Below are 25,159 nucleotides of genomic sequence, written 5' to 3' on the forward strand. Positions count from 1 at the left end.
TGAGTGCGATCTGCCAGGTACCTAGGAAAGGCTGAAGACACCAGCTAAACCTCAGCGATGCAGCAAAGGTCAGCGCAGAAAACCAGTACTTTGGCTGGCTGAGAGGCACACTCAAGTCTTTGTCAGAAAGCAGAATTTTCCTTCTGAGGTATCTGTTGTTTGAAGAGAAGCCCTCAAGACTCGAAGACGAGGTTAAGAACTCAACCCGCCTTCCATCTAGGGGCGGGGCCCGCGCAATTTTCCCGAGCTCTAATGGAAGGGGAGGGTCCGGCGCGGCGGCAGCAGCCAATGAGAGAGTAACCCGATGAAGTCATGGAGTTCCTCAGCGCTTCATTGGCGGATCCCCGAGGCGCCGGCGCAGACTGCAAGGCGGGTTGGCCAGTGGCAGCTGGGCGCCCGAGATGTAGGAATGGCAGGGCGAGTCTGCAAACTTCTGCCCAGCTTTTATTTACCCTAAGGGGAGAATCACGCGATGAGAGCGTCTCTTCTTGAAGGGAGAAATGAAAATACCCGGAAAAAAGACCTCTTACCCACCCCAAAGGCTGGATTTACTCATCCTGAGGTAACGCGCATTTCTTTGGTGAAAGTGGAAAGTTTGTTTTGTTTTAATCCAAACACACTGATTAATTAACCACTTTAACCGTTTAGTGATACTGAACAAACATCCCTTGGCTGGTCACCTTTTATTTCCCCATGGTGACACTCAAGGTTGGGAACAAAGACATTTCTGACGTTTTGAAACATTTAAAAACCGTGATTCTCAAACCGTGGTGTACAGAGGGATCCAGAATGTAGGTTGCACACACCGAGCCCCACCCCCTGTTTCCAGTCCTTCTGACTCTGGAACCTGCAGATTGAAGAAACTGGGAGGGCCAGGAATGTGGACCCCACTTTGGGAACCAAGCATTTGAGCGTCATCAGAGCTTGTTACAAATGCAAATTCTCAGACTGTGCCCCTCCAGACCTACTGAATCAGAAACTCTGAGGTCTAGCCCTCTGTGTTTTAACAAGTCCTCCAGGTGGTTCTGATGCACCTTCAAGTTTGAGAATGGCTTTAAATCAACTCCTCATGACCCTTGAGACTGCTTCAGAACAATCTGAAGAGTTACCCTGCAGTCTATTCACTCCTGCACTCCCAGACTCTTAGGCCTATCTGGGGGCCTGTAGTCCAGTCCTTCTGGGGTAGGTAATTTTGGATGCCTGCCCTGTTCTCACCATGGAACTCCAGGCTCCTCACCAGGGCTCCTAGCAGCTGCCATGGTTTTGCCTACAAGTAATTGGACCAGAGATGCACCTGTGACAGTGCTTTCCTAGAATTGATTGAGATGGTTTCTGTGAGTGGCTAGACCCTAAGGGTGAGCATGGTACCCAAGGGCAGCCTTGTTCTGCCATATGGCCTGGGGAGCAGAGGAAACTGGTCTGCAGAAGGAAGAAGAGGAGTGAAGCAGACACATAGGTCCAGAGATGGGGGGTGGAAAGAGAATCCATTCCTAGAAGCCCTCCAGGCCCTGCACTACCAGCCTCTGCCTACTTCTCAGACTTAGGCCGCTGGCTCTGGCTCACGGGACTCCGTTAGCTGAAGAAAAGATCACTTTCCCAACCTACCTGAGGCCCTGCTGCCTTCCAGCCTTTAGGTAGCAGGTGATTCCTCAGCCTGTATTCTCTGATAACAAACACCCCTCCTGACTGACCCATGTGGATTCCTGAGATTTGCCACCCAGGGACTCTTGAGGGATTCAGCTTTGTTTTACAGACAAGGAAACTGAGACCCAAGTGACCTGCCCACGGTTATGTGAGCACTAAGCTTGCAGGCCACTGCTGCATCCCCAGGGGACTCACCCTCATGACCTTGGGTCACAGCCCAGGGCTCTCACAGGAAAGCAGTCAGGTCAACCTCAGGCCTTTTCGCCTCCTCTTACAAGCTTTTAATAAATCAGTTTCATTTTCAAAATACTGCCCAGAATAGTCTATGGTCGGCAGAAAGATGCTGACAGCACTGTCTATTCTAGGAAGTTATTTTATTTTCTGATGAACTACAGTGGCAATGGACGGTTTGAATGTCTGTTGCTGAAGGAGCTTGACAGATGTTACACTGGTCCTCACCCCACCCAGATTTCTTTTTTAAGATGTAAAATGATATGATCTAGTAATTCCACTTCTGGGTATTTATCTGAAGAAAATGAAAACACTAATTCAAAAAGATAGGTGCACCCCTTGTTCATTGCAGCATTATTTACAATAATAACCAAGACATGGAAACAGCCTGTGTCCACACACAGATGAATAAAGAAAATAAGAAAATGCAAGATATATGTGTGTGTTATATATTATATATATATAAATATTACTCAGCCATAAAAAAGAATGAAGTCCTGCCATTTGCAACAACATGACTGCACCTTGAGGGCATTGTGCTAAGTGAGATAAGTCAGACAGAGAAAGACAAATACCATATGATCTCATATGTGGAATCTAAAACAAAACAAAACAAACTCATAGATACAGAGAACAGATCGGTGGTTGCCAGAGGCCAGGGGTGGGGTTGGGAGAAGTGGGAAAGGGGGTCAAACGGTATAAATTCCCAGTTATAAAATAAATCAGCTATGGGATGTAATGTATGGCATGGTGACTGAAGTTAATATTGTTTGTATCTTTGAAAGTAGCTAAGAGTAAATCTTTTTTTTTAACATCTTTATTGGACTATAATTGCTTTACAATGTTGTGTTAGTTTCTGCTTTATAACAAAGTGAATCAGCTATACGTATACATATGTCCCCATATCTCCTCCCTCTTGCCTCTCCCTCCCACCCTCCCCATCCCACCCCTCTAGGTGGTCACAAAGCACCGAGCTGATCTCCCTATGCTATGTGGCTGCTTCCCACTAGCTATCTATTTTACATTTGGTAGTGTACATATGTCCATGCCACTCTCTCACTTCGTCCCAGCTTACCCTTTCCCCTCCCCGTGTCCTCAAGTCCATTCTCTACGTCTGCGTCTTTATTCCTGTCCTGCACCTAGGTTCTTCAGGACCATTTTTTTTTTTAGATTCCATATATATGTGTTAGCATACGGTATTTGTTTTTCTCTTTCTGACTTACTTCACTAAGAGAGTAAATCTTAAAAGTTCTCATCATACGAAAAAAGTTCTCATCAGTACTTTGCCTGAGTGACGTTTACCAAACTCAGAGATCGTGCTGGTCAGGGAAGGCAGGGGGAAAAAAGAATAGAATTACTAGCTGCCCTTACTCCTGAGAGGCAGAACAACCATTTTTCATGTCTTATGGCCACCTGGGATCTTTATGGCCTGTCCTGTATTGGGGGAATTCCCCGCCTGATGAGGCGGAACCCTCCTCCCACTGGAGAGGCTGAAGATGCCAGGCGCTCACTGTGCCAGACTCCCTGGTGGCTACAATGAAGGTGGGTAACAGCTCTGCCAGGCAGACACCACTCAGAGTCCAGGGGCGGCTGCTTCCGGATTCAGTTGAGGTTGCTCTGGCAGCTGCGGGTGGAGTTGGTCCAGGTGCACCTGGGTGCCCACACCCAGCAGCGGCTCCCAGAGATTGTGAACCACCTGAGATTAATTCCATTTCTGCCTAAATCAGCCAGAGTTGGTTTCTGTAGCTTTTAACGGTGAACAGGACTGAGGGATGAGGCTTCCCAAAGGAGGGCCGGACACTGGCGGGGCTAGACAGGGGGCAGGTGCCCAGGTAGAAGAAAATGGCATTCGAGCAGGGAGAGGTGCTGCGGCACACTGTCCTTCAGACCGAGTCACACATTGTGCGGAGGGAAGAGAGTCACATTGCAGGTCACAGCATCCTCCAGCTCCTCACGGGGGTTACAAAGGGTCACAGGAATCATGAACGGGCTGGAGGGTTTTCCTGCAAGTCTGGCTTCTTTCCCTTTGACGCTTTCTGAGCTTTTCATTCAAGAATGCTGGGCTTTTCCTTTGTGGAAGAGGAGGTTGGGTTAGGAGGGAAAGGTTAAACTTCCTGAGCCTCTGCACAGGCAGCTTCTTGGGTTTGACTGGGGAGCCTCAGGGTGCACCCCCGCTTCCAACGCCAAAAGTTAAATCCTTCACCTAACGTGTTACTTAACTAGGGGTGGATTTCCTTCCTTCCTCCCTCCCTCCATCCCTCCCTCCCTCCCTCCGTCCCTCCCTCCCTCTCTCTCTCCCCTTCTTTCTTCCTTCCTTCCTTCCTTCCCCCCTTCCTTCCCCTTCCTTCCTTCCCTCCTTCCTTCCCTCCTTCCTTTCTTTCTGTATAGCTGATTTACAATATTGTTTTAGTTTCAGGTGTACAGAATAGTGATTCCGGTGTTGGCTTTTTTGCAGATTATATTCCGTTATGAGTTATTACAAGATATTAGATATAATTCCCTGTGCTACAGAGTAAATCCTTGTTGCTTATCTATTTTATGTATAGCAGTTTGTATCTGTTAACCCCATACTCCTAATTTGTCTCTCCCCCCTGCTCCCCTTTGGTAACCATAAGTTTGTTTTCTGTGTCTGTGAGTCTCTCTCTGTTTTGTATGTAGATTCATTTGTATTATTTTTTAGATTCCACATATAAGTGATACCATATAGTATTTCTCTTTCTTTGTTTGACTTATTTCAGTCAGCATAATATTCCATGGGTCCATCCATGTTGCTGCAAATGGCAAGATTTCATTCTTTTTTATGGCTGAGTAATATTGCATTGTATATACTTACCTCATCTTTTTTTTTTTGATTGTGCTATCTTATTCTTTTTTAAATTTATTTTTTATTGAAGTATAGTTGAATTACAATGTTGTGTTAATTACTGCTATACAGCAAAGTGACTCAGTTATACATATACATACATTCTTTTTCATGGATATTGAATATAGTTCCCAGTGCTATACAGTAGGGCCTTGTTGTTTATCCCTTCTACATATACCAGTTTTCATCTGCGAATCCCAAACTCCCAATACAACCCTCTCCCACCCCTCTCCCCCTTGGCAACCATCAGTCTATTATCTATGTCCCTGATTCTGTTTCTGTTTCACAGATAGGTTCATTTGTGTCATATTTTAGATTCCACATATAAGTGATATCATATGGTATTTGTCTTTCTCTTTCAGACTTACTTCACTTAGTATGATAATCTCTAGTTGCATCCATGTTGTTGAAAATGGCATTATTTTGTTCTTCTTTATGGCTGAGTAGTATTCCATTGTATATATATACCACATATTCTTTATCCATTCATCTGTTGATGGACAGAGGTTACTTCCATGTCTTGGCTATTGTAAATAGTGTTGCTATGACTACTGGGGTGCATGTATCTTTCTGAATTAGAGTTTTTAGTTTTTTCAGATATATACCCAGGAGTGGGATTGCTGGATCATATGGTAGCTCTCTTTTTAGTTTTTTAAGGAACTTCCATACTATTTTCCAACTGGCGGCACATTACATTCCCACCAACAGTGTAGGAGGGTTCCCTTTTCTCCATACCCCTTCCAGCATTTATTATTTGTAGACTTTTTGATGATAGCCATTCTGACCAGTGAGGTGATACCTCATTGTGGTTTTGATTTGCATTTCTCTAATACTTAGTGATGTTGAGCATATTTTCATGTGCTTACTGGCCATTTGTATGGCTTCTTTGGAGAAATGTTTATTTAGGTTTCTGCCCATTTTTTGATTGGGTTGTTTGGTTTTTTTCAATATTGAGCTGTATGAGCTGTTTGTATATTTTGGAAATTAATTCCTTGTCGGTTTCATCGTTTGCAAATATTTTCTCCCATTCTGTAGGTTGTCTTTTTGTTTTGTTGATGGCTTCCTCTGCTGTGCAAAAGCTTGTAAGTTTGATTAGGTCCCATTTGTTTATTTTTGATCATATTTCTTTTGCTTTGAGAGACTGATCTAAGAAAATATTTCTACAATTTATGTCTCAGAATGTTCACCCATGTTCTCTTCTAGGAGTTTTATGGTGTCATGTCTTACATTTAGGTCTTTAAACCATTTTGTGTTCATTTTTGTATATGTTGTGGGGGAATGTTCTAATTTCATTAATTTACATGTAGCTGTCCAGCTTTTTCAACACCACTAGAAGGGATTGTCTTTTCTCCATTGTATATTCTTGCCTTCTTTGTTGTTAATTGACCATAGGTGCATGGATTTATTTCTGGGCTTTCTATCCTGTTCCACTGATTTATATTTCTGATTTTGTGCCAGTACCATATTGTCTTGATTACTGTAGCTTTGTAGTGTAGTCTGAAGTCAGGGAGTCTGATTCCTCCAGCTCCATTTTTTTCCCTCAGCCCTGCTTTGGCTATTTGGGGTCTTTTGTGTCTCCATACAAATTTTAAGACTTTTTTGTTCTAGTTCTGTAAAAAATGCCACTGGTAATTTGATAGGGATTGCATTAAATCTATAGATTGCTCTGGGTAGTATGGCCATTTTAATAATATTAATTCTTCCAATCCAAAAGCACAGGATATCTTTCCATTTCTTTGAATCATCTTCATTTTCCTGTATCAATGTTTTCTAGTTTTCAGCATATAGGTCTTTTACCTCCTTGGTTAAGTTTATTCCTAGGTGTTTATTTTTTTGATGTAATTTTAAATGGTTTTTCTTTTTTCTTTTTTACTTTCTCTTTCTGATATTTCATTATTAGTGTAAAGAAACACAAAAGATTTCTGTATATTAATCTTGCACCCTGCTACCTTGCTGAATTCATTTATTAGTTCTAATAGTTTTTGTGTGTAGACTTTAGGGTTTTCTATATAGAGTATCATGTCATCTGCAAACAGTGACAGTTTTACCTCTTCCCTTCCAGTTTGGATACCTTTTATTTCTTTTTCTTGTCTGATTGCTGGGGATAAGACTTCCAATACTATGTTGAATAGAAGCGGTAAGAGTGGGCATCCTTGTCTTGTTCCTGAATTTAGTGGACAGGCTTTCGGCTTTTCACTGTTGAATATTATGCTGGCTGTGGGTTTGTTGTAAATGTTGAGATGTGTTCCCTCTGTACTCACTTTGGTGAGAATTTTTATCATGAATGGATGTTGGATTTTGTCAAATGTTTTTTATGCATCTATTGAGATGATTGATCATTGTGGGTTTTCTCTTTCATTTTGTTAATGGGGTGTATCACATTGATTGATTTGTGTATGTTGAACCATCCTTGGGACCCTGGAATGAATCCACCTTGATCATGGTGTATGATCCTTTTTATGTATCGTTGGATTCGGGTTGCTAATATTTTGTCAAGGATTTTTGCTCCTATATTCATCAAATATATTGGCCTGTAGTTTTCTTTTTGTGTAGTGTCTTTGTCTGGTTTTGGTATCAGGTGATGGTGGCCTCATAGAATAAATTTGGAATAGTTTGACAAGGATAGGTATAAGTTCTTTGTAGTATGTTTTGTAGAATTCCCCAGTGAAGCCATCTGGTCCTGGACTCTTGTTTGCAGGGAGTTTTGTAAAATTACAGATTCTACTTCACTTCTAGTGATCAGTCTGTTCAAATTATCTATTTCTTCTTGACTCAGTCTTGGCAGACGTTATGTTTCTGGAAACTTGTCCATTTCTTCTAGGTTGTCCAATTTGTTGGCATATAACAGTTCATAGTATTCTCTTATGATTTTTTGTATTTCTCTGGTATCAGTTGTTATTCCCCCTCTTTCATTTCTTATTTTGTTTATTTGGATCCTCTCTCTTTTCTTCTTGATGAGCCTGGCTAGAGGTTTGTTGATTTTGTTTATATTTAAAAAAAAACAGCTCTTGGTTTTATTGATCTTTTCAATTTTTTTTATCTCTATTTTATTTATTTCTTCTCTGACCTTTATTATTTCTTTCCTTTTGCTGACTTTAAGTTTTGTTTGTTCTTCTTTTTCTAATTCTTTTAGGTGATAGGTTAGGTTGTTAATTTGAGATTTTTATTGTTTCTTGAGAAAGGCCTGTATTGCTATGAACTTCCCTCTTTGAACTGCTTTTGCTTCAGGGGTGGGTTTTCTTTTTACAAGGAAAGATATAGATTAAAATAACAAACCCCCTGCCCCAGCACAGCTGTTAATATTTATGCCTTTGATGGGAGCAACAAATTCCAGTGGAATGGGCCCTTGCAGCTCTGAGTGCATTAGAATGGGCTCCTGAGCCCAAGCCTCTGGGGGATGCCACCCCTGAGCAGCTGAGGGGCTCCTCTAGTGAGACTTCATCCAACATGGGGAGGCGCTGATGCATACTGGGGGCCCAGAGATCAGGTCCTTTCTTGGGAGCAGAGTTTGAGCAAGCAATGGGAATGGCTTAAGTACATAGAGGAGGAAGAGGAGGGAAAGGCCTCCAGAAGGCAGGGGCAGAATCTGGCACCCCACAGACAGGCCTCTCTCCCCTGCTCTCAGGGACTGGGCTGTGGGTCTGTCATCTTATCCCTAACCCCAGTTTAAACCATCAACTTCCACACAGCCCTGTGTGCAGGTCCATGTGAACGAGCCCAGGAGACATCTGCCCACACAGGGGGCTTACGGAGAACAATCTGGAAAGAGTGGAAGCAGGACAAGTTACCCCTGCAGCACTTACCATCCTGAGCACTCAAACCAGCATCTGTCACCTGCTCCCTTCTGCGGATCGTCTGCTCAGTGTGCCCACTTCTCACTGCGTCCCTGCCTGGTGGGCTGTGGAGTCCCTGGCACTACAGGCCATGCCTTAGTCCTCCACACATCCCCCGGACACCCAGCTGCCCACGGCTCCACAGGCACTCATCAGTTCTCCCACCCATGCAATGTGGGTGTCTTTGGAGAGCCCCCAAAGGAAGGAGAAGGGAAACCCCTGATGAACTACACCTCCCTCTTCACCAGGCTCATCTCCTTCCCCAAGAGTAAGGAGCAGTTGGGATTTCCAACTCACTCCCTTGTCAGTTTTTCTTACACTTTGTGTTTTTACTATAACAGGTATCCACAATCCCTCTCCTGTTAGAGGCATTTGGGTATGTATTTGCTCCTCTGAACAGGCTATGAATCCCAGAAAGGCCAGGACTGTGTCTTGGTCACTTCAACATCCCCGCCCCCCCCCCCATCATCTGGCACATGGCTGGCATGCTGTAGTTTTTGAATAAAGGAACAGTCATTGAATGGAATTGTCATGCTGAGGGCACCTACTCCCCTATAAAGTCTGTGTAGTGTGTTGGAATGTGTGATCTTTTTTAAAAAGTTTAAGATATAAATCACATAGCACAGAGTCTCAGTTTAAAGTATACAATTCAATAGTTAATATATTGATAGAGTTATGCAACCACCACAGCAATCAATTTTAGAACATGTCACCCCAAAAACAAACCTTGGACCCATTAGCAGTCACTCCCAGCCCCTCCCCCTGCCAGCCCTGGAAAATACTAATCCATTTTCTGTCTCTATAGATTTTATTCTGGCCATTTCATATAAATGGAAACATACAATATATGGTTTTTTATAACCAGCTTCTTTGACTTAGCATAATGTTGTCAGGGTTCCTCCACAGTGTAGCATGTATCAGTACTTCATTCAGTTTTATGGTTGAATAATGTTCCATTGTGTGGAGACCACATTTTATTCATCCACTCGTCAGTTGTGTTCCCACTTCTTAGCTATTGTGAACGATGTTGCTATGTTCGTTTGTGTGCACATTTTTGCGTGGACATAATTTTCGTTTTGCTTAGGTATATACGTAGGAGTGGAATTGCTGGCTCATATGGTAACTCTATATTTAACCTTTTGAGGAATTGTCAAACTCTTTTCCAAAACAGCCGAACCATTTTACATTCTCACCAGCAATGTATGAGGGTTCTAATTTCTCTGCATCCTTGCCAACACTTGTTATTATTTGTCTTTTTAATTTTAGCCATCCTAGTGTATGTGAAGTGGCTAAGGATGTTGAGCAACTTTTCATGTGCTTATTGACCATTTGTTTATCTTCTTCAGAGAATTCAGATCCTTTGCCCATTTTAAAATTGGGTTATTTTTCCTTTTAATAATTGAGTTGTCATTATTCTTTATATATTCTAAATACAGTTCTCTTAGCAGATATATGATTTGCAAATATTTTCTCCTATTCTGTGGGTTGTCTTTTCACTTTCTTTGTAGTGTCCTTTGAAGTGCAAATGTTTTTAATTTCAATGAAGTTGAATTTATCTAATTTTTCCTTCTGTTACCTCTGCTTTTGGTATTGTACTTAAGACACCATTGCCTAATCAAAGGTCATGAAGATTTGCATCCATGTTTTCTTCTAAGAATTTTGTAGTTTTAGCCCTTATGATTAGGTCTGTGATCCATTTTGAATTAATTTTTGTATATGGTGTGACGTAGGGGTCCAAATTCATTCTTTTGCATGTGATATCCAGTTGTTACAGCACCATTTATTAAAAAGACTATTCTTTCCTTCTTTGAATGATATTAGCACCCTTATCAAAAAAAGTGTTTATTTCTGAACTCTGATATTTATTCTATAGATCTCTATGCCTATTCCTATGTCAGTATCACACCCTCTTGGTTACTGTAGCTTTATAGTAACTTTTGAAGTTGGGAAATGTGAGTTCTTAATGTTGTTCTTCTTTTACAAGATTGTTTCAATCATTGAGGGTCTTTTGCATTTTCACATTAAAATTTGGATCAGTCTGTCCATTTCTGCAAAAACTGGCAGCTGGGATTTTGATAGGGATTGTGTTGAATCTGTACATCAGTTTGGTGGGTATAGACATCTTAGGAATATGAAGTCTCATCCTGTCTACTTCACCTCATCCCTTGTCTCTGCAGAGTTGCTATTGTTTGAAAGAGGCCAGAGAGCTGGATTTACTGAGCTCCTGAAATCAGAGAAGAGCTTTGCTTTTTCTCTAGAAACCCTTGGGGATCAAGGCTCAGCTCCTGGCAGGATCATCTTCTGCATGATCGCTGTAATTCCTGGGCCCCAATCTGGATGCAGTTTCTCAGGACTTCTTTCCACCCCAGGCCTGATCAGCAGATACTCCCAGCCAAGCCTCAGGAACCATCACCACATTAACAAACCAATTATAGGCTGGCTTCTACATGTGAGGTCACAAATGTTTTTGCAAGTCATTCAGGCAAACAATAACCCCAGCTGCTCTTTGAAGGGTATCAAAAAAGGCTTCTACCCAAAGGCCTTACCCTTCCTCCCCAACCGTCCTTAGAGATTCTCGCCTTGGGCAGGTGCCTTTTAACATGCCTGTGTGTCTGAAGATAATATATGAAGCTCCAATCTCCTAGTTCAAATTAGTTTCTTATCTTGCTTTCCCTTGCAGCTGGCAGGGAACTGTTCCCAGCAAAGTGAGGTGCCTCAGGAGGGCTGTGAGAGAAGCAAGGGATGGAGAGCAGAGCAGAGGCCCTGCCAGCCCAGGGAGGGGTGGGAGGGCGCCCAGGAGAAACTTCTTGACATCATGATTTTCTGAGACCAGGCCTGAATGAATTCATGGCCATTGAGAATGTCAGGGCTGGAGGGAAGTCCTCAGAGAGCAGAGGGTCAGACAGCACAGAGAAGGAGACCAGGTCAGGGCATCAAAAGGACATGTCTGCAGTCTGGAAGGAAGTGCCGGAGGTAAGACTTGAGCCCAGGGCTCCTATCTCTGTCCCTCTACGCTGCGCCTGCCTCGCTGCCGCAGACAGACAGACAGTTCCTTCCAGCTTCCTGAGTGTGGCCCCTGGGACAAAGCTGGATGCTGGTGACATGCAGTGGGGAGCTGACAGCTTAATGGGGAAGAGACGCATTCATTCGATGGGTATGTGGTCATTTACTCATAACCGCTAGTTATATTAGGAAGGTGTGTGGGATGCTGAACTGGGCTCTTCAACCTAGCGAGGCGTCCGAGAAGGCTCCGTGAAGGCTGGCAGTGATCTGAAGGCCCTGGGCTGAGGGCGGGGAGCAGCAGCCGGGCAGGTGAAGGGCAGTGAGAGTCTGTCAGGAAGGGCTTGGGGAGTGCTAGGGGGAGAGCAGGAAGGCAGGGAGCACAGCGGGCCAGGGCCTGGTCTGCTGTGTGGTGGAGAGGGGGGCAGCGTCCCACGGAGCTCTGGGGCGTCTTCCAGGGAGCAGTTGGGAGACACAGAGGAGTTTCACTGGGAACGTGACCTGATCAGATTGGTCGTTGAGGGGACGTCCTCCTCTAAAATCTCTGAGCGTGGGCCCCACTGGAGCCCAGGCCCTCACCCAGGAGCTGACATCACCCGGGAGGACCTCTGGGGAGGCCGGCCGGCCGCCCCCTCCACAAGCAGATCCGTGTCCCTGGTGTAGAAACCAAAGCTCAGGCTTCTCTCATTCGCTTAAGAGGGGTAACATTTAAGCCTACTCTTCCCCCTGAGCTTCAGGGAGTTTCCTCAGCTCCCAGAGACACCCTGGTCTGGCTGGAGACCCAAGACACCAGAGCACACGGGGGCATTTCTGGGCTGGCTGGCCCCTCACTTGTGCCTGGGAGGCAGAAGTACCATTTTCTCTCAGGCCTTCTTTCCACCTCTCCGAAGTCTCAGGAAAGCTACAGAGCCACCTTCTGACAAGGGCAGAGCACTCCAGCCAGCGTGATCCAGCCGCAAGGGCGGAAGGATGCTGTTTAACAGACAAAATCAGCGCTGGGACCCGTCCCTTTGTCAAGAAGCTGGGTTCTGAATCACCCACGCTCCTCCTCTGTGGCCTATTCATTTTGTGGTATCTGTATCCAAGGCTGGGAATGATGTCTGTCTGTCTTTCTCTCTCTCTCTCTTAGGAAAATTTCTAAACAAACAAACAAAACAACCAAACATGATTTCCAGGGTGGAGCTATCTCTGAGGGTCTTTCTACCAGACTATGGGTAAGTCAATTAATCTTTCTGACCCTCACTTTTCTTGTAAATATTTCTTGACCCCAAAGTATCTCAGAGTAGGAGTGTCTGGACACCCCATCCTGGTCAGCAGCCAATTGTACAGAGTCCAGAAACTCAACTGCATTGAGGCCCTGGGCCTCCCAGGTCATCCAGTAGGTTTCACCGGGAGGGTTTCACGGGCATGCAGAGGAATGGGCCCTGAGCTTCAGAGGGGGCTGTCCGTCTCCGTGACATCACAGAGCAGCTCAGAGCCCAGCCTAAAACCTCAGGAAACATTCATGTATCAAAGGACAGTCATCAGGGAATAGGGTATTGTTCGCTTGTTTGAAGTCTTTTTTCAAAGTGCCTTTGGAAAGAAAACTATAAAACTGCGTGAGGACTCAGGAGTTTGCCAGTTATTCGTTCATGCTCCTGGCAATAGTCTGAGTCTGATCTTTAGCTATTTAACACGTAAGAAGCAGACGGTGTTTGTAAGTCCAAACAGTGGTCTTTGAGAGAAAGGAGGAAAGCTTGTTATTTCACACGTGGCCCGTGATGCGCAGATCAGCTTGCTCCCGTGAGGGCTGGGTCGCCCCGATGAAGATTCCTCAGGGAGAATGTATGGCCCCTAATTACAGTGGCTACACAATCACTTCGCCAAAAGGAAGGTGCGCTAACGGTCGGGAGAACGGATGCAACCTTTGACTGAGACAGTGAGTCATATTCTTTCAAGCTGGGAAGGGAAAGACCGTGGGCTTGAGCGTCAACAGACTGATGAATCAACACAACTTCGCTGCAGTTTGCATTCCTTTCTTTCTCACGGATGGAAATTAATATCTGGCATCCGTTGAGCCTTTTTTTCAAACTTTATCTCAGAATAAAACCCTCATTGTGGGATGCAGTGTCTTGACAGTAAATGGCAAAATTATTCCATTATTCTGCACCACCATAGATAATCGCTCCACCCGGGGCAGGAGGTGAAGGTGTGGGGAGTGAAAAGGAGCTTCCGGGATCAAGTGGCCTTAGAAGCACAAAGCCAATTTGATATGCTTAATCCTTGCCACTTTCCCTCAGAGTACAAAAATGTTTTGAACTGCCAGAAGGCACTTTGCAAGGATCTGCATTTCCATTTTTCTTCTTGATTTTATTGACTTCAAGTCCATGAGTAGTTATTAAGCAGCTGCTGAGTATTCAGGATGCTGCTGAATCCCTTCGCTCCCTCCGCCCTGCTTTTCACCCCGCCCCCTACACATTATAGGATGCCCCGCACGGTGGGACTCACTGATGGATTCAGTTCCACAGGTCACTCGTTCTGCAGGTCCACGAACCCCAAAGGCCTGATGGCTTGCATGAGTGAGCGCACACAGCTCCTTGAACTGAACTTTGTACCGTATACTCACTCACCCTCGGGATCATCTGGCTTAAAATTTTAATCCCTGGGTGGCCTCCTCTCACCATCCATTGTGCTCAGGGCGGACTGTCTCCCTTACTAGCTGTTCAGGGAATGTTTTGAAACCAGTTCTAACAAGGTACCGGCGTGCAAGTCTGCTGCGCGTGGCACTCCCTCTTACTGCAGCTCTGTTCCTCTCTGCCGGGTTTTGTCATCAAGAACGGACTGCTGGGAGGGATAAATTGGGAGATTGGGATTGACATATGCACACTACTGTATATCAAATAGATAACTATAAGGACCTACTGTATAGCACAAGGAACTCTTCTCAGTACTGTGTAATGACCTACATGGGAAAAGAATCTAAAAAAGAGTGGATATATGTATACATATAACTGATCCACTTTGCTGCACAGCAGAAACTAACACAACACTTTAAATCAATTATACTCCAGTGAAAATGAAAAACAAACAAACAAAAAGCAAATAAGATGCAGGCAACTCTGCAGTACAGATGTATCTTTGGGAAAGCAAAGGCCACTCAATAAAATTTACAGCCTATCATTAGAGCCAAAAAAAAATGGACTGCTCTTTGCTGGTGGGACGAGGCCTACATTTTCCTTTAAAAAGTCATGAGGAAGTATTTCTGATATGCAGAAAGGCATAGGAAATGCTATAGTTAACACCTGTGTGCTGCCACTAAGCTCAAGAAAGAAAACATCAGAAATACAACCGCAGCCTCCTGCTTAAAGAGCCCCAAACACTAAAGTAGAGCTTGGCAACTTGCTCATATGCTTGGGATCAACAGCAATTCATTGGGCCACAGTGAAACATAGCTTCTGTGTCTGATCTGGTAAGACACTGCAGAGTTGCTATGGGCCTAGGAGATTGCTAACAATTATTATCCCTATCATTGCATCTTTCTGCATCCAAAATGGGTCCCCAGTTGCAAGATCAACGTGGGCAGGCCAGTGCGTGGAGTTGGAATTTTGACTTCAGCCCACTGAGCCCCCTTCTCATCCTAATGATAACCACACTGTCAAGGTGAGGGGTGTTGTCAGGCCCAAATTATGAAGTAATGCCCAGGCCCACGACCTTCCCCTGTGCCCAGACCTCCTGCAGGGCCACCGTGCCCAACTTCTTCAGGTCGTGCTGGCTCTTCCTACTGTAGGTGCCCTCTTCAAGCTGCGTGGTATATTATTGACCTTAGACCCTCCCTCAATATTTGTGATTAATCAATAACTACTAAAATTTTTGAGCACCCCAAATGTATCAGACATTTTATATAGGTATTACAGCATAAAGAATTACCGCAGTCTTCTGTGATGAAAGGATAACAATAACGTTATACCTATTTTGCAGGTGAGGAAACTGAGGCCCAGATGGGTTGGATCCTCCACTGGTTGCAACACAGGCAGTACCTAAGGGTTGTACCAAACTTGCTGAGAAGGTAGGATTTTGAGGCATAGGTCTTCCCCAGACCTTCCACCACAGGCTGACTCTGTTTTCTTGCCAGGCTGGTCTATCCATTTATTTGGTTGTCTTTTAGCCACTCGTGGTCACACCACATTGTTCAGTGGAGGGACCCAGCATGGCCTTCATCTGGGTTTCCTGTGAGTTCCACTTCAGCACCAGCTGCAGCCTCAAACTACCACAAGGTGCAGTCTGGAAGAACTGACTACTGCTTTTGCTGAGCTGTATCACCTGTGACTATGAAAGTCTGGTAGAATAAACACATAATATTTACTAGAAACATCCATGGATGCTTTGCATATATTATTATCTTACAAACAAACATGAGATTCTTGACTCAGTCCATGCATGTGGCTCAGCATCATTTGCAGCTGAACCTTCTGGAAAGTAAGCATGCAGACAGGGGCAGCAGCAAGCCAGAGCCACCATCTGGGTCATCAGGTGGCCCAAGGTTATCCCCTTCACCCCACACCTCTGCCTGGAGGCTTAGTCCCCAATCTTTGGTGTCACCTGGGGATTACTTCTTCTTTGTCTTATAAATAGTCAAACACATGCCTAGGTTAGCTATTAATCCCAGGAGCTTGCTCTGAGATTTCAGAATCATATCTTCCTCAGACTGAGCGCACAGCACACAAAGCAGAGCTGACCAGAGTTAAAGGAGAAAAAAAAAAAACCCACAGAATGCCAAGCACAAGTCCAGTTTTGAGAGTGTGGCTGGATTTGAGAATTGATCAAAGAGGGAAGTGTGCTAAGAACAGCCCTCACCACGCAATCCTGTTTACATTATCCCGTATAATAGAAACCTGTTTATATTACCCCTCCTGCCATGGAAGACTCCACCGCTCTCTGCTCTCTAGTAATTCTTTGTGGCGAAAGGAAACTTCTTCCGTTTGGTCAGGAGGTTTCAGGGCCCAGAGAAAGGGAGGAGAAGGGGATAGGAAGAGAGAACAAGGGATCCAGGGCAGGAGGATAGGCTGTAATTTATTTCCAAGAAATAAAAAAGGATTAAGAGTACAGAAAGAGCTGTGCCACAGGGTCGGGAACACTGACGAACAGCCTTCCTTCTCAGCAAATTAAATTTCTATTGCTCTTTTTTATTTTTTATGCATCCAGTGTAAAACAAAGGCTTAGAAAAAAATGTCCTGCAGTTTTCAACTTGATGCAAAATATAAACAAACAAACACTGTACTGGACACAGCCCAGCTGCAGGGAATCCAAAAGGCAACCACCAACAAATGAGTCTTTACCCTTGGGCCTAATAAGGACCCAAGCTTCTAAGTTGAGGACACATTTATTTCACTCGCAAATTTTGGTTTTAGCTTGTTGAGCTCAAGAGCAAAATGTCTTGAGAAAAGCCCTCAGGGGCATTGATCCCAAGCAGGGCCACTCCTGGAGGTTGGTGGGAACGGGGAGAGCTTTGCTCGTTTCTGGGAGCTCTGCACTGTTTTGTCCCTGGTTTTTAAAAGGAGTCTCCTATGTGTTGTGTTCATTGGTGTAAAGTAAAGCTTGTCTCACCTAAGGTAAGTAAAAAATACATCCCCCCCCACCCAGATGCTATGCACCACCAAGGAGGAAGAAAGCAAGTGCTAGGAGAGCGTGTGCTCAGTAGGGAGACCAAGCAGTGGGGTCATGGCCAAACGCATGGTGGCTAGAGGTGGGCATGGGGTGTATGTTTCCTATTGCTGCTGTAATAGCTATCATGGGCGTAGTGGCTTAAAACAACACAAGTTTAATTTTTATTGGTTCTTTTCAAAAACAGATTTATCGAGATATAATTCACACACTATACAATTCACCCCTTGAAGGCATACAATTCAGACGTTTTCAGTATATTCACAGATATGGACAACCATCACCATAGCCAGTTGTAGAACACTGTCATCGCCTCAAAAAGAAACCCAGTACCCTTTAGCTTTCACTCCCTTATACCCTTAAACCCCCTGGTCCTAGGCAACCACGAATCTAGTTTCTGTGTGGGGCTGGGGACGATGGCGTGCATCCCTCTAAATGATGCCCCTGCTTTAGAACTGAGCATTTGGTGGGGCTGGGGGTGGGCAGTAGCCTCAGGTCTCCTAGGCTTGCCTCTCTCAGCATGGAACTCTGCCACAGGAGTCCGGCAAGGCAATCAGGCCCCGATGCTCTCGATGCACCATGCCAGGGGTGGAGCCCCCATCCCACAAGTGTGGGCCAGGCAGAGGAACGAGGCCCCAGCTCCCATCTGCATGTCCCTCCAGAACTTGGCCTTGGCAACAGGAAGCTGGGGCAGGTTTAGAAATGCTGACATCTTGCCTCGCCTGGGAAGACAGCCCTCTGTCCAGGAGCTGGGGGAGAGGGAGCCCTGTGTTCTTGACTTCACCATTCTGGAGTGGAGTTTCCATCATGCTGAGCTGGAGGTCCGAGGTCCAAAATCAGTCTCACTGGTCTAAGTCAAAGTGTCAGCAGGGTCAGCACTTCTTGGAGGCTCTTGGGAGAATCCATTTCCTTGCCATTCTAGATACCACCTATATCCTTAGGCTTGTGGGCCCCTTCTCCATCTTCAAAGCCTGCAGCGTAGCATCTTCTCTGCTCTCTGACCTCCTGCCTCTCTTATAAGGAACCTTGTGTTACATCGGGCCCACCTGATAATCCAGGTTAATCTCCATCTCAAGGCCAGGAAGTTGAGATTGGTTCAAGATGGAGGAGTAGAAGGACATGTGCTCACTCCCTCATGCGAGAGCACCGGAATCACAACTAACTGCTGAACAATCATCGACAGGAAGACACTGGAACTCACCAAAAAAGATACCCCACATCCAAAGACAAAGGAGAAGCCTCAATGAGATGGTAGGAGGGGTGCAATCACAATAAAATCAAATCTCATAACTGCTGGGTGGATGACTCACAAACTGGAGAACAATTATACCACAGAAGTCCACACACTGTAGTGAAGGTTCTGAGTCCCACGTCAGGCTTCCCAACCTAGGGGTCTGGCAATGGGAGGGGGAATTCCCAGAGAATCAGACTTTGAAGGCTAGCGGGATTTGATTGCAGGACTTTGACAGGACTGGGGGAAACAGAGACTGGACTTTGTGAACACACAAAGTTGTGTGCGCATCAGGACCCAGGGGGAAGGAGCAGTGACCCCCATAGGAGACTGAACCAGACCTACCTGCTAGTGTTGGAGGGTCTCCTGCAGAGGCGGGGGTGGCTGTGGCTCACCGTGGGGACAAGGACACTGGCAGCAGAAGTTCTGGGAAGTACTCCTTGGCGTGAGCCCTCCCAGAGTACACCATTAGCCCCAAAAAAGAGCCTGTAGCCTCCAGTGCTGGGTCGCCTCAGGCCAAACAACCAACAGTGGGGAAGTCAGCCCCACCCAACAGCAGACAAGCAGATTAAAGTTCTACTGAGCTCTGCTCACCAGAGCAACACCCAGCTCTACCCACCACCAGTCCCTTCCATCAGGAAGCTTGCACAAGCCTCTTAGATAGCCTCATCCAACAGAGGGCAGACAGCAGAAGCAAGAAGAACTACAATCCTGCAGCCTGTGGAACAAAAACCACATTCACAGAAAGATAGACAGAATGAAAAGGCAGAGAACTATGTACCAGATGAAGGAACAAGATAAAACCCCAGAAAAACAACTAAATGAAATGGAGATAGGCAATCTTCCAGAAAAAGAATTCAGAATAATGATAGTGAAGGTGATCCAGGACCTTGGCAAAGAATGGAGGCAAAGATCGAGAAGATGCAAGAAATGTTTAACAAAGACCTAGAAGAATTAAAGAACAAACAAATAGAGATGAACAATACAGTAACTGAAATGAGAAATACACTAGAAAGAATCAATAGCAGAATAACTGAAGCAGAAGAACGGATAAGTGACCTGGAAGACAGAATGGTGGAATTCACTGCTGTGGAACAGAATAAAGAAAAGAGAATGAAAAGAAATGAAGACAGCCTAAGAGACCTCTGGGATAACATTAAACACACCAACATTCACATTATAGGGGTCCCAGAAGGAGAAGAGAGAGAGAAAGGACCTGAGAAAATATTTGAAGAGATTATAGTCGAAAACTTCCCTAACATGGGAAAGGAAATAGCCACGCAAGTCCAGGAAGCGTAGAGTCCCAGGCAGGATAAACCCAAGGAGAAACATGCCAAGACACATAATAATCAAATTGACAAAAATTAAAGACAAAGAAAAATTATTAAAAGCAACAAGGGGAAAACAACAAATAACATACAAGGGAACTCCCATAAGGTTAACAGCTGATTTCTCAGCAGAAACTCTACAAGCCGGAAGGGAGTGGCATGATATATTTAAAGTGATGAAAACAAAGAACCTACAAGCAAGATTACTCTACCTGGCAAGGATCTCATTCAGATTCGACAGAGAAATCAAAAGCTTTACAGACAAGCAAAAGCTAAGAGAATTCAGCACCACCAAACCAGCTCTACAATAAATGCTAAAGGAACTTCTCTAAGCAGGAAACACAAGAGAAGAAAAGGACATACAAAAACAAACCCAAAACAATTAACAAAATGGTAATAGGAAGATACATATTGATAATTACCTTAAATGTGAATGGATTAAATGCTCCAACCAAAAGACACAGGCTCTCTGAATGGATACAAAAACAAGACCCATAAATATGCTGTCTACAAGAGACCCACTTCAGACCTAGGGACACATACAGACTGAAAGTGAGGGGATGGAAAAAGATATTCCATGCAAATGGAAATCAAAAGAAAGCTGGAGTAACAATACTCATATCAGATAAAATAGACTTTAAAATAGAATGTTTAAAAGAATGTTACAAGAGACAAGGAAGGATACTACATAATGATCAACGGATCAATCCAAGAAGAAGATATAACAATTATAAATATATATGCACCCAACATAGTAGCACCTCAATACATAAGGCAAATGCTAACAGCTATAAAAGAGGAAATCAACAGTAACACAATAGTAGTGGGGGACTTTAACACTTCACTTACACCAATGGACAGATCGTCCAGACAGAAAATAAGGAAACACAAGCTTTAAATGACACAATAGACCAGATAGATTTAATTGATATTTATAGGACATTCCATCCAAAAACAGCAGATTTACACTTTTTTCTCAAGTGCACACAGAACATTCTCCAGAATAGATCACATCTTGGGTCACAAATCAAGCCTCAGTAAATTTAAGAATATTGAAATCATAACAAGCATCTTTTCTGACCACAACGCTATGAGATTAGAAGTAAATTACGGGGAAAAAAACATAAAAAACACAAACACATCGAGGTTAAACAGTACGTTACTAACTAACCAAGAGATCACTGAAGAAATCAAAGAGGAAATAAAAAAATACTTAGAGACAAATGACAACAAATACACTATGATCCAAAACCTATGGAATGCAGCAAAAGCAGTTCTGGGAGGGAAGTTTATAGCAATACAATCCTACCTCAAGAAGCAAGAGAAATCTCAAATAAACAATCTAACCTTACACCTAGAAGAACTAGAGAAAGAAGAACAAACAAAACGCAAAGTTAGTAGAAGGAAAGAAATCATAAAGATCAGAGCAGAAATAAATGAAATAGAAACAAAGAAAACAATAGCAAAGATCAATAAAACTAAAAGGTGGTTCTTTGAGAACATAAACAAAAGTGATAAACCTTTAGCCAGACTCATCAAGAAAAAGAGGGAGAGGACTCAAATCAATAAAATTAGAAATGAAAAAGGAGAAGTTACAACAGACACCGCAGAAGTACAAAGCATCATAAGAGACTACTATAAGCAACTCTATGCCAATAAAATGCACAACCTGGAAGAAATGGACAAATTCTTAGAAAGGTATAACCTTCCAAGATTGAACCAGGAAGAAATAGAAACTATGAACAGACCAATCACAAGTAATGAGATTGAAACTGTGATTAAAAATCTCCCAACAAACAAAAGTTCAGGACCAGATGGCTTCACAGGTGAATTCTATCAAACATTTAGAGAAGAGCTAACACCCATCCTTCTTAAACTCTTCCAAAAAATTGCAGAGGAAGGAGCACTCCCAAACTCATTCTATGAAGCCACCATCACCCTGATACCAAAACCAGACAAAGATACTACTAAAAAAGAAAATTACAGACCAATATCACTGATGAATATAGATGCAGAAATCCTCAACAAAATACTAGCAAACAGAATCCAACAATACATTAAAAGGATCATGGGCTTCCCTGGTGGCGCAGTGGTTGAGAATCTGCCTGCCAATGCAGGGGACATGGGTTCGAGCCCTGGTCTGGGAAGATCCCACATGCCGCGGAGCGACTGGGCCCGTGAGCCACAACTACTGAGCCTGCGCATCTGGAGCCTGTGCTACGCAACAAGAGAGACCGCGATAGTGAGAGGCCTGCACACCACGATGAAGAGTGGCCCCCACTTGCCGCAACTGGAGAAAGCCCTCGCACAGAAACGAAGACCCAACACAGCCAAAAATAAATAAATAAGTAAATAAAGGAGTTCTTTTAAAAAAATAAATAAATAAAGGATCATATACCATGATCAAGTGGGACTTATCCCAGGGATGCAAGGATTCTTCAATATACGCAAATCAATCAGTGTGATACACCATATTATCAAATTGAATAATAAAAACCATATGATCAACTCAATAGATGCAGAAAAAGCTTTTGAATTCAACACCCATTTATGATAAAAACTCTTCAGAAAGTGGGCATAGAGGGAACCTACCTCAACATAATAAAGGCCATATACGACAAACCCACAGCAAACATCATTCTCAATGGTGAAAAACTGAAAGCATTTCCTCTAAGATCAGGAACAAGACAAGGATGTCCACTCTTGCCACTATTACTCAACATAGTGTTGGAAGTCCTAGCCATGCAATCAGAGAAGAAAAAGAAATAAAAGGAATACAGGTTGGAAAAGAAGAAGTAAAACTGTCACTGTATGCAGATGACATGGTACTATACATAGAGAATACTAAAGATGCCACCAGAAAACTACTAGAGCTAATCAATGAATTTGGTAAAGTTGCAGGATACAAAATTAATGCACAGAAATCTCTTGCATTCCTATACACTAACAATGAAAGATCAGAAAGAGAAATTAAGGAAACAATCCCATTCACCATTGCAGCAAAAAAATAAAATACCTAGGATCAATCCTACCTAAGGAGGTAAAAGACCTGTACTCAGAAAACTCTAAGACACTGATGGAAGAAATCAAAGATGACACAAACAGATGGAGAGATATACCATGTTCTTGGATTGGAAGAATCAACATTGTGAAAATGACTATACTACCCAAAGCAATCTACAGATTCGGTGCAATCCCTATCAAATTACCAATGGCATTTTTTACCGAACTAGAACAAAAAATCTTATAATTTGTATGGAGACACAAAAGACCCTGAATAGCCAAAGCAATATTGAGAAAGAAAAACGGAGCTGGAGGAATCAGGCTCCTGGACCTCAGACTATACTACAAAGCTACAGTAATCAAGACAGTATGGTACTGGCACAAAAACAGAAATATAGATCAATGGAACAGGATAGAAAGCCCAGAGATAAACCCACGCGCCTATGGTCAACTAATCTATGACAAAGGAGGCAAGGATATACAATGGAGAAAAGACAGTCTCTTCAATAAGTGGTGCTGGGAAAACTGGACAGCTACATGTAAAAGAATGAAATTAGAACACTCCCTAACATCATACACAAAAATAAACTCCAAATGGGTTAAAGACCTAAATGTAAGACCGGACGCTATAAAATTCTTAGAGGAAAACATAGGAAGAACACTCTTTGACATAAATCACAGCAAGATCTTTTTTGACCCACCTCGTAGAGTAATGGAGATAAAAACAAAAAATAAACAAATGGGACCTAATGAAACTTCAAAGCTTTTGCACGTCAAAGGAAACTATAAACAAGATGAAAAGACAACCCTCAGAATGGGAGAAAATATTTGCAAACGAATCAACGGACTAATGATTAATCTCCAAAATATATAAACAGCTCATGCAGCTCAATATCAAAAAAACAAACAACCCAATCCAAAAATGGGCAGAAGACCTAAATAGACATTTCTCCAAAGAGGACAAACAGATGGCCACGAAGCACATGAAAAGCTGCTCAACATCACTAATCATTAGAGAAATGCAAATCAAAACTACAATGTGGTATCACCTCACACCAGTTAGAATGGGCATCATCAGAAAATCTGCAAACAACAAATGCTGGAGAGGGTGTGGAGAAAAGGGAACCCTCTTGCACTGTTGGTGGGAATGTAAATTGATACAGCCACTATGGAGAACAGTATGGAGGTTCCTTAAAAAACTAAAAATCGAATTACCATATGACCCAGCAATCCCACCACTGGGCATAAAACCAGAGAAAACCATAATTCAAAAAGACACATGTACCCCAATGTTCACTGCAGCACTGTTTACAATAGCCAGGTCATGGAAGCAACCTAAATGCCCATCGACAGATGAATGGATAAAGAAGATGTGGTAAATATATACAATGGAATATTACTCAGCCATAAAAAAGAACAAAACTGGGTTATTTGTAGAGACGTGGATGGACCTAGAGTCTGTCATACAGAGTGAAGTAAGTCAGAAAGAAAAAAAACAAATATCGTATATTAATGCATATATGTGGAATCTAGAAAAATGGTACAGATGAACTGGTTTGCAGGCAGAAATAGAGACACAGATGTAGAGAACAAACGTATGGACACCAAGGGGGGAAAGTGGCGGGGGGGTGGGGGGGGGTGAGATGAATTGGGGGATTGGGATTGACATATATACACTAACATGTATAAAATAGATAACTAATAAGAACCTGCTGTATTAAAAAATAAAATAAAATTCAAAAAGAAAAAAAAGACCAGAAGTTTCCTTTTGTGGCATAAGGCATCATATTCTGAGATTAGGACACAGCCATTGTTCTGTCTGTTGCAGGGTGAGAAGTAGGAGAAAGACAAAGTGGCGGCTTCCAGCTCAGAAGCTGGCACTTTTACACTAAGCCAGCTTGGCTCCTTCACTGACCTAGCTGGGAGAAGCCCCCCGTACTGTGGGACTGTCTGGGGAGTGTCTTTCCCAAACACCATCATGCTGGGGGTCCATCTTCACCTGGGCAGTCAGCAGAGTCCAACCTTGGTCTTCTTCCCAAGCCCAGATAACAATAACTACCATTCATTGAACACCTACTGGGCCTCAGGCTTGGTCTGAATCCATATGACTTCCCTTTGAGGAGATAGCGTTACACTCATTTTAGAGATGAAGAAACTAAGGCTTGGGAGCGTAACTCATCCAATACCACATAGTTAAGTGCGGGAGTAAGGATTTACATGTGTGGCAATTTTAAAATATGTCCACAGATTCTTTAATACTCCTCCCTTCAAAAGGGGAGCTTAACTCTCATCCCCTTAAGAGTGGCTGTACTTGGTTGCTGGCTTCTAGAGAATGTAATGTCTGTGACACCTGAGACTAGGACAGCAAAGGAACTGTCGCTCCCTC

General features: G+C 43.5%; 1 long non-coding RNA gene across 1 annotated transcript in view; it reads left to right on the top strand.

Moving 5' to 3' along the window:
- The first annotated feature begins 421 nt into the window (after positions 1 to 421).
- LOC132359925 (uncharacterized) overlaps positions 422 to 25,159 on the top strand; it is a 38,127-nt gene continuing 13,389 nt past the window's right edge. The window contains exons 1-2 of the long non-coding RNA XR_009500982.1: positions 422 to 562; positions 12,701 to 12,785. This is a non-coding gene — a long non-coding RNA (uncharacterized LOC132359925). The remainder of the gene's footprint in view (positions 563 to 12,700; positions 12,786 to 25,159) is intronic.

The sequence above is a fragment of the Balaenoptera ricei genome, chromosome 2 (genome assembly GCF_028023285.1).
Source record: "Balaenoptera ricei isolate mBalRic1 chromosome 2, mBalRic1.hap2, whole genome shotgun sequence".
In the NCBI taxonomy this organism is placed as follows: domain Eukaryota; kingdom Metazoa; phylum Chordata; class Mammalia; order Artiodactyla; family Balaenopteridae; genus Balaenoptera; species Balaenoptera ricei.